At 39.4% G+C, this 17,167-nt stretch overlaps 1 long non-coding RNA gene and 1 other non-coding gene across 3 annotated transcripts in view; one reads left to right on the top strand and one right to left on the bottom strand.

The window, feature by feature from the left end:
- The window catches only part of LOC131501989 (uncharacterized), a 143,229-nt gene that overhangs the window by 25,759 nt on the left and 100,303 nt on the right, over window positions 1-17,167 (top strand). The window lies entirely within an intron of this gene.
- On the bottom strand, window positions 3,467-3,571 carry LOC131503292 (U6 spliceosomal RNA). Its single transcript, XR_009257393.1, has one exon. It is a non-coding gene; the product is annotated as a U6 spliceosomal RNA (small nuclear RNA).

Below are 17,167 nucleotides of genomic sequence, written 5' to 3'. Positions count from 1 at the left end.
ATAATTTCCCTGTGGTTTACCTGAGTAGGAATGGTGACTAAAATACAGTAGTGGAAAGTCTGACTGTATTCGTTTTCCATTTCTGCATGACAAATGACCACAAATTTACTAACTTAAAACAACACACATTCATTATCTCACAGTTTCTGTGGGTCACAAGTCTGGGCATGATTTAACAGGGTCCTCTGCTTTAGTCTCTCACAAACTTGCAATTAAGGTATTGGCCAGGACTGGGTTCCCATCAGAGGCTTGACTGGAGAAGGATTTTCCACCAAGTTCCCTCGCATTGTTGCCAGACTTCATTTCCTTGTGGCTATAGGGTTCATGGAAGCTTGCTTCTTCAAAGTCAGTAGTGGAGAGAGAAACTTCTGGCTAAATGGAGTTTAATATAACATCACACAATCATGGGAGTGACAACCTATCACCCTGACACATTCTATTGGTTTAGAAATAAGTCAGAGGTTTCACCCACACACAAGCAGAGGATAGAGAATTATACAAGGGTGTGAACAGAGGGAGGTGAGGATCTTAAGAGCCATGTTAAAGTCTTCTATGGTCTTCCCTCTGGCCCCCAGTGATTATTCATGTCTCTCTCACATGGAAAATACATTTACCCATGTCCAAAGTTTCCCAAAAATCTCATGGCATTAAAGCATCAGCCCAAAGTCCAAAATCTCCTAATTTAAATCAGGTCCAAGTATAGAGGAGGCTCCTGGGTGTCATGACTTAAGCACAGCCCTGGAGCTACAATTGCTTTCCATCTGCAGATCTGTGAAACTAAAGAGACACATTATCTGCTCTCAGCATATCCAACGTACAATGGTGAGAAGGCACAGCACAACAGCTGTAGACGTTGAAGTTCAAAAAGGGACAAAATTGGGGCACCTGGGTGGCTCAGTCAGTTGAGCATCTGACTCTTGATTTGGGCTCAGGTCATGATCCCAGAGTTGTGGTACCGAACCCTGTGTCAGGCTCCATGCTCAGTGTGGATTCTCTCTCTCCCTCCCTCTACCCCTCTCCCTACCCTCTAAAAAAAAAAAAAAAGACAAAATGGAAAGTAAAAAGCAGTCAGTCAATGGTCCACAGCCATATTGAAATCCAGCCAGGCAAATAATGCAAGTTACTTGATTAGATTTCAGTCTGGGAATCATTCTTCATGGCTCAGCTCCACCCTCTGGGCTCTTGGTTCTGTGGTCATTGTCCTTCCTTTTTCATGAAAGCTAGCATGTGTTTTCAGCTTATTAGTTTTATCAGCCTGCTTCCTGCCAGTGTGATTTTGGGGATCCAACAACCTCTCCATTTTGTACTCTCTTTTTCCTTTTCAGTTCAAGCTGGCAGTGTTTATTATGAAACAATTTTCTCAGGAACTTTGTGGGTGTTCCATGGATTTCAAAGGGGTTTACTCCAGTAGACAAAAGCCACACCCACAGATTTTTTCCAAACAATCCCTTCTCTATTTGGACCTCTTGTTGAGAGGCCATAGAAGCTTTTGAGAAAGCCTCCAGTTTGATTGAGAGGATCTATGATCCTCCCTCCATCTCTTGAAACAATCCTTTGTATGACTGAACACTCTGACTTTTTTACCTTTCTGATGTTCTAGCAAGAGCTTGTACGGTTCCACTCTTCAACATTTTCTCTAGATGAAGCTGTCTTAACATTAGCATCTTTTTTTGCCATCTGAAAAGACTGGGTTTCCAAGATCATCAAGTCCTCTTTCTTTTTTGTTCTTCCCTCAATTTATTTCTCTCCTCTCACATTTTACTCCAAGCACCAAGAAGAAACTAGGCAATACCTTTAACACTTCACTGGTGAATCTCCTTAGTTAGATAATCCAGTTCACCACTTATAAGTTGTGCTTTGCATATAACAATAGGAAATCATTTTTCTGAGCCTTCAGCCCCTACATAACAAAGATTCTCCTTTTTGTTTCCTAAAACATATTCCTTACTTCATCTGAGCCCTCACCAACAGCATCCTCCAATTCCAGATTTCTACTGGAAAAATCTACTAGCAGTCTAGCAGTCTGCTCAAGGCAATTTAGGCTTTCTCTATAATGTTCCTCCAGATTCTTCCAGAGTCTATCTACTGCTAAGTTGCAAAACCTACTTTTTGTACCAAAATATGTATTGGTTTTCTATCACTGAGTAACAAATTACCATGAAATTAGCAACTTAAAACAAGATTCAGTTGTTATCTCAGTTTCTGTAGGTCAGAAGTTAGGATATTGCTTACTTTGGTCCTCTGTTTAGGGTATCACAAGGCTGAAATCAAAGGATCAGCCAGGAATCAGAGGTTTGAGTGGGGAATAATTTGATTCCTAGCTCCCTCAGGCTACCAGAAGAATTCATTTTCTTGGGGCTGTAGGATTAATAGAATCTTGCTTCTTCAAAGCCAGCAATGAAGAGAGAGAGAGAGACAGAAAAAGAAAGAGACCACTAGCAAGATGGAGTCTTATATAATGTAACATAAACATTGGGATGACATCCATCACATTTGTCATAATTTATTGATCAGAAACAAGTCATAGGTTTTACACACATTCCAAAGGAGAGGATTATATAAGGACATGAACACAAGAAGATAGAGATTATTAGAGTCACCTTAAAATCTGTTTGCCACACTGAACTTTTTCAAAATAGAACAAACATAATTTTCAGGGGAAGAACCCCTTCACGTTAAGAACATGTGTAAATTAAAACCTAGGAGCTCAAGGGTGGGTGGAAAGAGAAAAGCAATTAAGTACAGAAAGAATTTTTTTTTTACGTTTGTTTATTTATTTACTTTGAGAGAGAGAGAGAGAGACAGAGAGAGCAAGCTGGGGAGGGGCAGAGAGAGGGAGAGAAGAGAGAATCCCAAGCAGGCACCGCACTGTCAGCATAGAGCCTGATGCTGGGCTCAAACCCACAAACTGTGAGATCATGACCTGAGCCAAAATCTAGAGTTGGACGCTTAACTGACTGAGCCACCCAGGTGCCCCTGGAAAGAAAATTTTTAAAAAGTTTCACTATAGATTACTAAGGGAGGTGTGGAGGATGCCTTGCTAATAAAGATGATGTAGAAAGAAGGAAAATATCCTGAAGGATAAACTGGTTAGGGAAAGATATGTAGGTGAGGCAGGACTTAAAATGTACTTTGGATGATGGATAGTATTTAGAGATGAAGGTAGCATTTCATCACGTAGTGAAGGCATGAAGACCACTTGGAGCTGAGAACCAACATGGAACATTGAAGGGACAGCTAGGAGACTGAAGTCATTCGATGGTTCTCTAACGTGGCTACACGTTGGAATCATCTGGAAACATAAAAAAATACTGATTCCAGGCCCATCAGTTTGTTCTCTATAGTTGTCTTGGTTTTCCTCTTCCCCCCACCCGTGTTCATTTGTTCCGTTTCATAAATTCCACATATGAGTGAAATCATATGGTATGTGTCTTTCCCTGATGTATTTCACTTAGCGTAATACTCTAAAAATACAGAAGGATTCACGAATTTGTGTGCCATCCTTGCCCAGGGGACCATGCATATCTCTGTATCGTTCCAATTTTAGTATATGTGCTGCCGAAGTGAGCATTCTTTCTAGTTTCTTAAGCTTGAAACTGATGCCATTGATTTGAGACCTTTCTCCTTTTCTAATATAGGTGTTTAGTGCCATAAATTTTCTCTAAATATTATTTAGTGACATCCCACAAAAAGTTGTGCTTTCATTTTTATTTGGTTTAAAATACTTTTTAATTTCTCTTTTTATTTTTTTTGACCCATGAGTATTTTAGAAGTGGACTAGTTTCCTAATATTTAGGGATTTTCTGGAAATTTTCCTATTATTAATTTCTAATTTAATTCCATTGTAGTCAGAGAATGTACTTTGTAGGTATGAACACTTTAAATTTATTGAGACAACTATTTTAGGGCCCATCATATGCTCACCTTGGTAAATGTTCCATGTGTCCTTGACAAAAACTATTGTCTTTGGGTGGCATGTTCTGTATAAACATCAATTTGGTCATTTTGGTTAGCATTACTGTTAGGCTTTTTGTTTCTATCCTTAGTGATTTTCTGTATACTTGGTCTATCAATTATTGAGAGGGGATATTGAAATTGTTTAGTGTATGGGTGGATTTATCTAGTTCTTCTTGACATTCTATCAGTTTTGTTTCATGTATTTTGAGACTCTGTTATTAGGTGCATACATATTTTTGATTTTTTACATACTCTTGATAAAGTGATCCTTTATCATTGTGAAATGATGTTCTTTGTCCATGGCACTATTCTTTGTTCTGAAATCGACTTTGTCTGATATTAATATTGACACTGAAATTTTCTTCTTATCAGTGTTAGGATGGTATATGTTTTTTCCATACTTTTACTTTGGAACTGTTTGTGTATTTATATTTGAAATGTTTTCTTGTAGGCAGCATGTAATCAAATCTTACATTTAAAATCACATCTGATATCTCCACTTTTTAATTGAGACACTGAGACTACTTACACGTAATATGATTGTTGATACTGTTAGGTTTAAACTTATCTTCCTGCTATTCGATTTCTATTTGTTCCATCTGGTCTGTGTTCTCCTTTTCCTTTTTTTCTGCCTTCTTTTAGATTAATTGAATATTTTTTATGATTCCACTTTCTCTCCTGAGTTGGCTTCACTCTGCTTTTTTTTTTAATTTTAGTGGTTGCTTTGGTGTTTATAGTATACAACTTGAACTCATCACAGTTTGCCTTAAAATGGTATTATACCACTTCACATATAGTATAAGAACTTAACAAAAGTATATTTCTTGCCTCCTAACTTCTGTATTGTTGTTGGCATACATTTTACTTTTACATATGTTATAAACACTGAACTACATTGTTATTATGTTAAATAGTCCATTTTGACTTAAAAATCCTTAAAGACAAGACAAACATCTTATAAATTTACCCATGTAGTTACAATTTCCAGGTCTTGTCATTTCCTTATATAGATTTTTTTAAAGAATTGTCTCCTCTCAGTTTTTTTAAGCTTTATTTATTTGAGTAATCTTGAACTTGAACTTGAACTCACAACCCCAAGATCAAGAGTCAAATGCTCCTCCAACTGAGCCACCCAGATGCCCCTCTTCGTATAGATTTCTATTGCCATCTGGTATCATTTACCTTCTGTCAGAATGACTTCCTTTAACACTGCTTATAGTGCATGTGTACTGGTGATAAATTCTCTCAGCTTTTGTATCTGAAAGATTTTTATTTTGCCTTCCTTTTTGAGAGATATTTTCACTGGCTGTAGAATTCTAAATTGACCTTTTTTACTTCCAATAAAATATTGCTTCGTCTTCTTACTTGGTTTTCCCCCCACAAGAAATTTGCTGTCATCTTGATTTTTGCTTCTCTGTATATATGCTTTTTTTCTCACTGTTCTTAAGATTTTCTCTTTATCACTGATTTTGCAAATTTATTGTCATATGCTTTGCACTATTTGCTTTCATCTTTCTTGTGTTTGGGGTATGGTAAGTTTCTTGAATCTCTGGGTCAATATTTTTCATAAAACTTGGATTTGGAGGCCATTATTTTTTCAAATTATCTTTATTCCCCTACTTTCTTTTCAGAAATTTCAATTACACATGGGTTAATACACTTGCTGTTGCTCACAACTAATGGGTGCTCTTTTTACTTTTTTAATGTTTATTATTATTTTTATTATTGTTATTATTATTGAGAGAAAGAGAAAGAGAGGGAGGGATGGAGGGAGGGGCAGAGAGAGGATGAAACAGAAGATCTGAAGCAGGCTCTGCACTGACAGTAGACAGCCCAATGTGGGGCCCGAACTCATGAACTAGGTATGAAATCATGACCTGAGCTGAAGTTGGATGCTTAACCGACCAAGCCACCCAGGCACCCCTTACTTTTTAAAATTATTTTTTTCTATGTGTGCTTTATTTTGCTATGTCTTTGAATTCTGCAAATCGTTTCTCCTCCAATGACTAATCTGCCATTAATCCTATTTTGCATCTCTGACATTGCTATTTTTATTTCCAGAATTTTGATTTGGATTTCTGTTATATCTTCCATATCTCTACTTAAGTTTTGAACATATGAAAGACAGTTATAATAACAGTTTTAACATCATTGTTTACATATTCTAATCAGTTTACCTGTTCTGGGTCAGTTTTGATTATGTGATTGTTTTTGTCATTATAGATCATGTTTCCCTGTTTTGTTTTTGTTTTTGTTTTTGCAAGCCTGGCAATTTTTGATTAAATGCCAGATATTCTGAGTTATGTTTTTAAAATGTATCAGGGGTGGGACTGGAACTATGTTGTCTAACACTAATTATCCCTTCTTTTTGAGGTAAAGCCCTTCTGTGTACTCTGGCTGATGCTTCATGAATCATGAGGTTTTCCAGTATAGCTATGGGGATTACTCTCAACTCACTGTGAGCATTATGCACTGTTACTTATAATCTTTTTCGGTGGTTCTTTCCCCAGCCTTAGAATTTTTCACACTTGCATGCACTGATCAATATTCTGCTAACTACTCAAGAGTGATGCCCCCACAAATCACCAAAGTCCTCTCTGTGTGAAGCTATCTCTTCTCTGATACCCTGTCTTGCAAATTCTAGCCATATTCTTTCTAGACTCTCATGCACATCTCCTTAACTCAGGGAGCCCTTCTGGCTCTGCCTCAGTTCCCCTTCTCTGCACTTCAACCTGGAAATTCTTCCAAATCAGTAAACTGGGCTAGTCATTGGGCTTACTGCATTTGTTTTTCATTTCTCAGGAATCACTGTATTTTGCCACATGATAGTCAATGTCTTAAAAACCATTGTTTCATAGGTTTTGTCCAATTTTTGGTTGTTTCTGTTGGGTGAATAAATCTGGTGCTTATTACTCCATTTGGGCTGGAATTGGAAGTCTAACTAGTTGTTGCTAACCACATGGATTGTTTGCATGTCAGAAAGTGATAGTTTGAGCATTTTACATATCAACACAAATTATTGTAACTTACATGTTGGCATTTGACTGTGTTTTAGTTATGTTCTAGAAATTGGTGAGCTGCTTTTGGTTGACATTTAACCCATTTTTTTTCTCATTTAAAATAATGGGAAATAGGTTCCCGGTTAGCATTTTTATGTAATATGTCTTATTTCCTGTAATGGATTATTGATGCTAATCGGGAAATGCCTATATTTGGCTTAGACTTTTCTTCTTTCACATGAAAATTCTCCTAGAAGTAGCCTGTCTGGGAGACATGAAGTTTTCAAAGACAAGTGTCTTCTGTCTTTCTTCTCCTTTGTGTATGAATTTCATCTCCCTCAGAATTACCAGATGGAGCATTAGTCATCAAGTCCACATTCCAACAGCTCTTAGCTAAGTCATCCCACTTTTAATAGATTTCTCTAGGAGCCTATCCCATGCTTTTCTCTTACTGTGGTGGATAGGCCAACCATATCTTCAAGAAATGGCATACAAATGTAGTCTTTTCATCAGGCATCTTATTGCCCTGAATAAAACTAGAGTTCTGTTGTTAAGCCATAAGGAGAAAAGGGACATGGATAAGCCATTAGGAGTGCCTACGAAATTTGACAATGGACATGAATGACAGGCTAGGTATTATGAATGCATTTTGAACATGGATATGTCGTAAGGTTTAAAGAAGATTTTTCTGGAAGTGTAAAGCCATGGGTTGTAGAATGGCAGAGGCTGGTGACAGTCTCCTATTTGGTCTCTCCATGACAATAATCCAGGAATGCAGCATTGAAGGCCAACAATAGAATAGATAAAGGAAATTATTCAAAATACTTATCCAAGGAAGAAACTTTAGGAAGTACTAGGTGGCAGATGGGATATAAAGGGCAAGTAGGGCAAAAAGAGTGTGTAGCAAAGAAAGACTAGATTATGAAAACTCATGGAGTGTCAGAAAACTCATGGAAGTCACTACTCTACATCTGGTAAGTTGGGTCCTGCCCAGGACTTGAGACAATGATGTCTGCAAAAATGCACTGAAGACTCTCTATTAGCAATAAGACTGTTGAAATAGACTGGCACTAACACATCTGGAGTCTGTGGTGACCCCAGATGGGCAGAGTACAGCTTGATATGTACAGTAATCCCCATCAAAGATGGCCAACTCATTGAGACCATGAATGTCCAAGACTTTGTTTCCATGTCCCCACAGGAGTTCCCTCTAGGATAAGGAGCTAATCCTAAACCCCAGCCCTGACGTCCTTAGAGCCTGCCAGCTTCTGTATCCAAAGCCAGTTCTATCTTTTGCCATATCAAAGATATAATAAGAAAATAATAAACATGTTGTAGTAAAAGAGTAAATATCTGGGGTCAGACCGGTCAGGACAGAGTTATTGGTCAATATTTTGTTAGTTGGATGACATTGGGTAGGTTACTCTTTTTCTCTGAGCCACATTTACTGATCTGAAAAAGGAGAATAATTATAATAACCTACCCAAATAATTTTTTTTTGTGAGACTTAATCATGTTTGTCAAAGAATGTGGCAATTGAAGAGCTCAGACTTTGGTCCTGGCTCAGTCCATTTACTTGATGTATCAACTCTCAAGTTTCTTCACCCCTTTGGGTCTTAATTTCCTTATCTGTCCTTTTACAGAGCTTAAAAACCAGTTTTTGGCATATACTGTCTGCTGAATAAATATTTGTTAAATAAAATTCTGTTGGATCTATAAAACAAAACGTTTCATTTAGATCAGCATTTTCCAAGGTATGTGTTGTGAGACGCTGATGAATTGATAATGCATATTATAAAAACCCAGGAAGATATTGTCATTGGTGACACCCACAAAGCCACCATTTTGTGGTGACACCACAAAGCCAAAATATTTACTTAACAGTATTTTATAGAAGAAGCCACTATTTCCCCTTAACACCTGTTCATTTGCCTCTTTTGATTTTCAATCAACTCTTGCCACGGCAATCCATTTGAATATAGGGGGACATTGACTTAGGTAAATCATAATTAGATATTAGTTGATGGCCCTAAATTGGACAGCAATTTTCCTGAAGGCAGGGACTCATCAACCTGTGGGCTTGTCCTTGCCCCTGATGTGGAGTATAATGGGAGCGTGAGACATGCTTGCTCCACAGATGGTTTAATTTGTACACCTGGTAGTCCAGTTGCTCAACCAATTGGCTTCCTTATTGAAATGACAGCTAATTTAAAAGAATAAATGGCTATTTAATAGAATGGGAAACCATTAAACCCAGAACCTTCTAATAAAGACTGATTCTTATGTAAGTCTTATGAAGTGTTAATTACTGGCTCCTGAGAAAAGGGAAGAATGAAATATTGCCCGTGGAGTGCTTGTTGCCTCACTGTGAACTCAGACTCTACCTTGAATAATACTGACAATGCTAATAATAATAAAAATGCTGCTGCTGCTCCTTTATTTTTCAGTTGTACTTTGTGGTTTCAAAACCATGTAAATTTGGAGAAGTAATTGAATACAAAGGAAAGAGAACAGGCTGTGGATTCTGCTAGATCTGGGTTCAAATCCAACCTCTACTGTCTGTGTTCTCAATGCTACCATCTGAAAAATGAGAATAACAATACATACTATAAGTGTTAGGGACGTATTAGAGCCCCCCCCCCAAAGAATTGAAAATAAGGAAAATAAAAATTGTGTTTGAGAATGAACCTTAAACATCAACACCGTGACTCATTGCCCGATAGTCCTAAAAATACAAAATGGCTGTAAGACCTGGTAACAAATGCAATCAGAATAGCAGCTGCAGTTAGCTATGGAAACATAGCAGAACATTACAAACACAATTGTCCAAATATCAGAAAAGGGAGCCAGAGTATGAGCCAACAAATTTCGGATGTTTCCTGCCCAACAGGATAGACTATACCTAACGTAGAAATAAAGGTGCAGTAGATTAAAAGCTCCTCGTGTCAGAAGGTAGAGTGTATTCCTCCACCCTTGAACACAGGTTTGTCTATGTGACTTGTTTTGGCCAATGGGACACTGGCAAATATGGCACAAGCAAAGGTTTGAACTGTGCTTACAGAGTGAGGCTTGCCTTCTCTTGCTGCTGATATCTTTTCTCATCATGTGACTTAGACTGGAGGATGAGAGCCTACCTGTAGGGAGGCTTCAACTGTTCAGCCATCTGAACCATCACATTTGAGGCCCTGTACGTACGAGTGAGGCTGTCCTAGACCATCTAGCCCCAAACAAGTCTCCCCAAACAAGTCTGTCCTAGACCATCTCCCCAAACAAGGAGAACCACAGAACCACAGCTAACCCACAGCATTATGAAAAATGGTTGTTTGTTGTTTTAAGTCATTGAGTTTTGGGGTAGTTTGTTATACCACATCAGACGCCAGAAGACTTTTTAGCTTTCGGTATTCCAGTCCCAGGGGTGAGGTCATCCACTCTGTATATATGTATATGAATGTATCAGGCCATTTTACGTTGACATCATCAAAGACTCCATTCTCCTCACTTCTCTTACCCTGAGGCCATGCTCGCCAACAAATGTCTAATCATGATCTGGCCTGTCACATAGTTTACCTAGGTGGACAATGGACTGACCACATGAACCCCAAGGATTCCTAGCCCCTGGTAAGGCAATTATTTATGACAAATTAATGACGTGTCTTCTGACCAAGGTTTGGCTTCAGGAGCGTATATCCTATGTCTCTAAACATTTGCTCTCCATTCTTCTCTATCCTGCTCTTTAGTCCAGAAAGTTCATCTGTATAGATTCCCTCAAGGAACAATCTTGCCTTGTGGCTTCTTATTGGGCTTCCCCAGTGGGAAGCTTTACCTGGAAACTGGAGAGAAGGAGAGTGATTTCAGAGGATTGATCCTTATAGTACCTCCCTCTAAGATTGATTTGGGTAAGCTGAGTTCCTGGACTGAAGATTGCTGCTCCTGTTAAGATAATCCCTTCTCTAAAGCTCTCTCTTTGAAACCAATCCTTTCCCTCATTTTTTCAGGCTTAGAGGTAAAAATGGAGCAATTTTTACTCCAGTTCTGCACTATCCTATCTGGTTTCCCTACTCCTGCCCACACTTTTGTAAATAACTCTTTTATTAAGCCTTTTCCCAATTATCCTGATCTCAGCATGCCATCTGTCTCCTGTTGAGCCCTGACTGATACATATGCTAAGCATGTGGGTTTGAGTATCTGGTTTGTCTGATGGTGGTTTCTCTTTGGCTTATGATTTACCCTTGAGAGATGGTTCCACATTCACTGAGCCAATGTAGTCGAGTTTTTAGGCCCACGAGGCTGAGAGTCAGACTGATATTCACAAAGGTAACAAATTCCTCTAGGAACCAGCCAGCTGGCCTTTTCCCTTCTGGAGTGGAGAACAAGAATTGTACTTGTCTGTATTTCTACAATACCCACTCTTCAAGGTTGCTGTTAGGATTAGATAAACTGCATGCAAATTGCTTTGTGCCTTTGTATCTGCCATCTTGTAAATTCTCAACATGTTAAGAACTGCTGTTATTGTGTTTTTTTAAATTTTTTTTAACGTTTATTTATTTTTGAGACAGAGAGAGACAGAGCATGAACGGGGGAGGGTCAGAGAGTGGGGGACGCAGAATCCAAAACAGGCTCCAGGCTCTGAGCTGTCAGCACAGAGCCCGATGCGGGGCTCGAACTCACGGACCGTGAGATCATGACCTGAGCTGAAGTCGGCCGCTTAACCGACTGAGCCACCCAGGCGCCCTGCTATTATTGTGTTTAATGTTCCTTTGCATAATATGGTCTTTACCAAATGATGTGTAATATTTTTCTTGGGCTCCTTTTTGGGATGCTTGTATTAGGGTGCATAACATTGAGATTGCGGGGCTTGGGATAAAAAAAGAGAATGTAGGTGAAGCATGATTTACATGTGGTGCACACAGCTTCTAAAGCCTTGTGACAAGGCACCAAATGGAAAGGATTCTGATTTAGCAGTTGTCACATAAGCATATTCCATGAGTCAAACATGGAGGAAAAAATGGAGCACTTGAAGTAAAACAAATAGTTTTGCCAGTTCATTGTAATTAAGCAGTCATGGAGCACTTGATTTGCTTGTGCCCAGAAAGGTTGGTATAAGACAGTCAGGGGGGTGACAGGTGGATCCCTTCTGGGACATGGCATGGTGGCAAGATGTGTAAGTTTCCTTGTTATGTACTAAGGAGTATGGACGGTCAAGTAAAAAGATTCCCTAGCATTCTCTCCTTTTCAGAGCAAGCCAGTATCCAAGGCACCAAGTAAGGAGGCAAAGTAAACAGGGCCCTGGTAATGTCACTCACATCTCTTCCCATTATGGGTTCAGGTTAGCCTCTACATTGTTTTTTTTTTTTTTAAGTTCATTTTGATTTATTTTGAGAGAGAGATAGAGTGGGGGGAGGGGCAGAGAGAGAGGGAGACAGAATCCCAAGCAGGCTCTGCATTGTCAGCACAGAGCCCAATGTGGGGCTTGAACTCACGAATCATGAGATCATGACCTGAACCAAAGTCAAGAGTTGGATGCTTAACCGACTGAGCCACCAGGAGCCCCAGGTTAGCCTCTACATTGTAAGGTCCTGCCTCTATTTCTCTTCATACAGCAAATATTCTCCTACTCACCTACACACAAGCACACACAACCCCCAACCATCTGTGGAGAGCCATTCAAAATCAATCTTAATAACCTTCATTCTCTACAAATGTATTCTCTGATGGAGGCTTTTGTTTCGAATTGCTTGTTTACTTTAAATGATTTGTTTGGGGGCCTCAATTTCATGTCCTTACTATTCAAAGCAGGATGTGACCTCAGAGGAGCTCTAAGCAGCTCAGGACAAGGCAGACCAGGAGCCATCATGAATGGGTGCAGAGTGAACAGAAATTGTCATGAAAATGGGAGTATAGTTAGCATAGGGTCACAAGACAGACATTGATTGGAAGTGTTCCTGTGGAACGGTCCATGGACAGAACATGGAAACAGACAGTCAATTGTAAGGTGGAGGATGATGTATAAGATGGAGTGTGAGCCTGGGGTAAGTAAAGGAATGTCATATCGAGGTCATAAGAACCTTAACACTCAGGGAGATGTAGAACAGAACATTGATTCATAAGTTTTGAGACAAAACATAACTACCTGAACTTGAAATCAGGTGGGGCACCAGGTCAAAAATAAAGAAAAATCTAAAAAAATAAAAAAAATAAAGAGGAATCTAATTTAGATATGCAGTTAAAAATTGCCCATGCTAAGGGGGCAAGAGATTTTAGCAATAATGATAATTAAAAAAAAAAATCACCAGATTACCTCCTAGTTGGAAATGTCTAAAAATCATGTGAAGCATTGACTAGAGACTATTTTTTTTTTCATTTTTCTAATGTTTATTTATTTTTGAGAAAGGGAGAGAAACACAGTGTGAGTGGGGGAAGGACAGAGAGAGGGAGACACAGAATCTGAAGTAGGCTCCTGGCTCTGTGCTGAGTAGGCTCCAGGCTCTGAGCTGTCAGCACAGAGCCCGACGTGGGGCTTGACGTGGGGCTTGAACTCATGAACCATGAGATCATGACCTGAGCCAAAGTCAGACACTTAGCCAACTGAGCCACCCAGGTGCCCCTACTAGAGACTGTTTGAACTGGTGCTGAAGAAAATATGAAAAAAAAAAAAAAAAAAAAAAAAAGGCTATCAGAATTCATATAGACTTATTCAGCTTGTATCACGTAATCAGCAACCAACCAGATGAATGTTCCTTTGGGGAACGAGAAAATAAGGGGAATCGACCCTGGGTAGGTAAAATAACCTTAGGTGGGTATCTTGGGTGTCTCTTTAGCCTGAAAAGCATGATCTCACCTTAGAGTTTAGTGTCACAGTGAAGTTAAGTGAATCCCCCAGTCTCTCTTCTGAACCGTATTAACAACACAATTGTTCAGTCATTGACAGAGCAGGGTTACTTTTCAAATTTAAAATATGGGCTGTGGGTCTCTCCCTGTGCTTATTCTTTCTTCTAACTCTAAGCAGTCTTCCCAAAGCTTTGGATGAACCAAATGCTGACTCGGGAAAAGGAAAGGAGAACACGTGGCCAGTTCTCTCCAGAGCGGAAAGCAGGAAAGCCTTTGTCATCTCTGTCCTGTGTAATTTGACTAAACCTACTTGAAGAAGAAAGAACGGATGGCCTCAGAGAAACTTTGTACTCTTAAGTGAACAATAATCATAGTGCAGAAAGGGAAAAGGGAAAAAAGGAAGAGGAAAGAAAATGAGGCTGTTTTTTTTCCCCCTCAGCTGAGAATGTCTAAGGTTTCATTAATGCAACTTGGATCCTTTCTCTCTAAATGAGGTTCCAACTTGCTGGAAAAAGGCCCGTGCAGAAATATCATGTAATTAATAATGCCTTGAAGGGAAATATACTTTAGGTGTTTTGCTATTTTTTTTAACCACTGGATGTGGTTTTTAAATTATTATTTATTTATGCCCAGGTTGATGCGGACTGATTTTGGGGTGACTTACATAAACACATTTATTATTTTAATGTTCATTTATATTGAGGGGGGGCAGGGACAGAGAGAGAGAGAGAGAGAGAGAGAATCCCAAGCAAGCTCCCTACAGAACCCAATGTGGGGCTTAAACCCAACAACCTGACCTGAGCTGAAATCAAGAGTGGGAGGTTTAACTGACTGAACCACCCAGGTGCCCCCATAAATATATTTAATATTGTAAGATTAAAAAAAAAAAAAAGAAGCAAATAGGAAAATCGGGGAAAGGGAAAAATTCAAGCAGTTAATATAAGATAATATTCGTACCCGAAATGTTTGTCGTTCTAAGTCCTCATAGTTCCACTAAGAACCAAAGATGTGAGACAAAACCAGATACATGATTTGCAGTGTCCCTAAGATAAAAATCAGACTTGATGCTCAGGAGAGCCAGAACAAAATGCCTCCCTTGGGTCTTCATAAATAGGAACATAATGGACAACTTCCTCAACAGCATCCTTACAGTAAACACAGACACCAGCTTCACAGATCAGTTTCTTATCCTCCCCTTGGTGCCACCATATAAACATTAGCCAGGAAGAGCAATTCAGTATGGGAATCTACACACATCTCCGACGGCCCGGCTTACACGAGGCCAGCGTATCAGTGCACACCAAAAAATGGACCGATGCACTGCACATCACTTATTCAATCAATCACCCTCAAGTATTTGATTTTTCACCCAAGCTTGAGAGAAGCACTGAGTTCAGCCTGATGCCCCGGACAAAAAGCTGGAGAGTACCTGCTCTGTGTTGCCAGTTTCGCCAAGCCAGAAAAATAAGGGTAACTTCATGGGAATGTTGAGGAGATTCAACTCCTGGGGCAGTTTCCCCTTATTTGCCCGTAAGAAGATAAGAAGCTGTCCCCTTCACTCACTTCAGAAGGAGCCTGAACCTTAGAGCTGTCTGAGCTCTCAGTTTGGGGATTGTCTAGATTTTACTGCAACAGAAGCTTATACAATTCTGAGATTCCCTTTAGGAGATGAACACAAAATCAACTACATAAATTAATTGCTATTTAGAATGGAAAAACACACAAAAAATGCAAATTTTAGAAAAACTTGTCAGATATCACAAAAATCTCTAAAACTTCTTTCTTTGTGTGAATTAACTGCCTGACACTCCTCAACAACAGGGTTTTCCTAAGTTGGGGCCACCAGTTGCTTGATCTCTTATAAAAATCATATTCTATACAGGGAATAGGAAGATAATTCAGTCTTCTAGCATAGATGATGGAAATTTGTTTTTTTTTAATTTTTTTTAATGTTTATTTTTGAGAGAGACAGAGAGACAGAGCATGAGCAGGGGAGGGGCAGAGAGAGAGAATCCGAGGCAGGCTCCAGACTCTGAGCTGTCAGCACAGAGCCCAGTGCAGGGCTTGAACTCACAAACTGTGAGATCATGACTTGAGCCGAAGTCGGTCACCTAACCAACTGAGCCACCCAGGTGCCCCAGAGATTTATTTTTTCTTATTCACAGTTGAGGAAAAATTTCTTTCCACTTTACAACCTGTTACGGATACTGGCATGTACATTTAAAATTTTTTAAAGAAATATTTATTTATTTATTTATTTATTTATTTTGACAGAGAGAGTACCTATGAGCAGGCGAGGGGCAGAGAGAGAGGAAGGAGAGAATCTCAACCTGTGCTGTCAGTGCAGAGCCTGATGCGGGGCTCAAACTCACAAAGCATGAGACCATGACCCAAGCCAAAATCGAGAGTGGGACATTTAACCAACTGAGCCCCCCAGGCACCCTGTGGCATGTGCATTTTTAATTTTAGGAAAATCTGTGTCAAATTTCTGTTATAGATATGCTGTGATATTTAGAATAATTTTTCACAGATCAGCTTCAGGCCCCTTACATTTGTCTTTCCTCCACGACCTAGCTACATACTTCCTTTTTTTTTTTTTTAAGTTTTTATTTAAATCCCAGTTAGTTAACTCTATATACTTCTGGTTCCAGGCCCCTATGGGGCAGTTTCACATCACAATACGGCCCTGTACCTTCATGTGACAATATGAGGTGAGTCACCACCTTGGGAAGGAGGGTAATTTTATCTGGATGGCTAGCAGCTACTTAACTGTGCAAAGAAATGACTGCAGGCTGCACGGATGTATCCTGCTAAACACAATTAAAATGATTCTAGTGAGCTGAATAATGGCAACCCCAAGATACCAGATCTTAATCTTTGGAACATGCCCTTGCTACCTTATAAACAAAAAGAGTGTTGGGGATATAATTAAGAATCTTGAAGATCTCAAGGATAAAGAGATTATTCTGGACTATCCAGGTGGAGCCTAAATAGTGTCTACAGGTATCCTTATAAGAGACAGGCAAAGAGAGATTACACTCACAGAGGAGAAGGTGATGTGAAGACAGAGGTAGAGATTGGAATGATGTAGCCATAAAGTGAAAGAACACCAAGGAATCCTGGCAGCCACCAGAAGCTAGAAGATTTGGGGCCAAAAATCGGACTGCTTTCCAGAACCCCCCCAAAGGAGCCCTGCTGAACCTTAAGTTTGGACATCTGGCCTCTAGAACCATGAGAGAAGAAATTTCTATTGTTTTACGCCACTGAGTTTGTGAAACGTTGTTACACGAGCCCTAAGGAACTAATATAGACTCCCAGTTCCACTTCCTTACAGCCAGATCCCATCTAGGGTCATAGCTTTTCCATACCCACTTTATGTTAGG

This window comes from Neofelis nebulosa, chromosome X (genome assembly GCF_028018385.1).
Source record: "Neofelis nebulosa isolate mNeoNeb1 chromosome X, mNeoNeb1.pri, whole genome shotgun sequence".
In the NCBI taxonomy this organism is placed as follows: Eukaryota; Metazoa; Chordata; class Mammalia; order Carnivora; family Felidae; genus Neofelis; species Neofelis nebulosa.
This window is presented reverse-complemented; position numbering and strand designations above follow the sequence as displayed.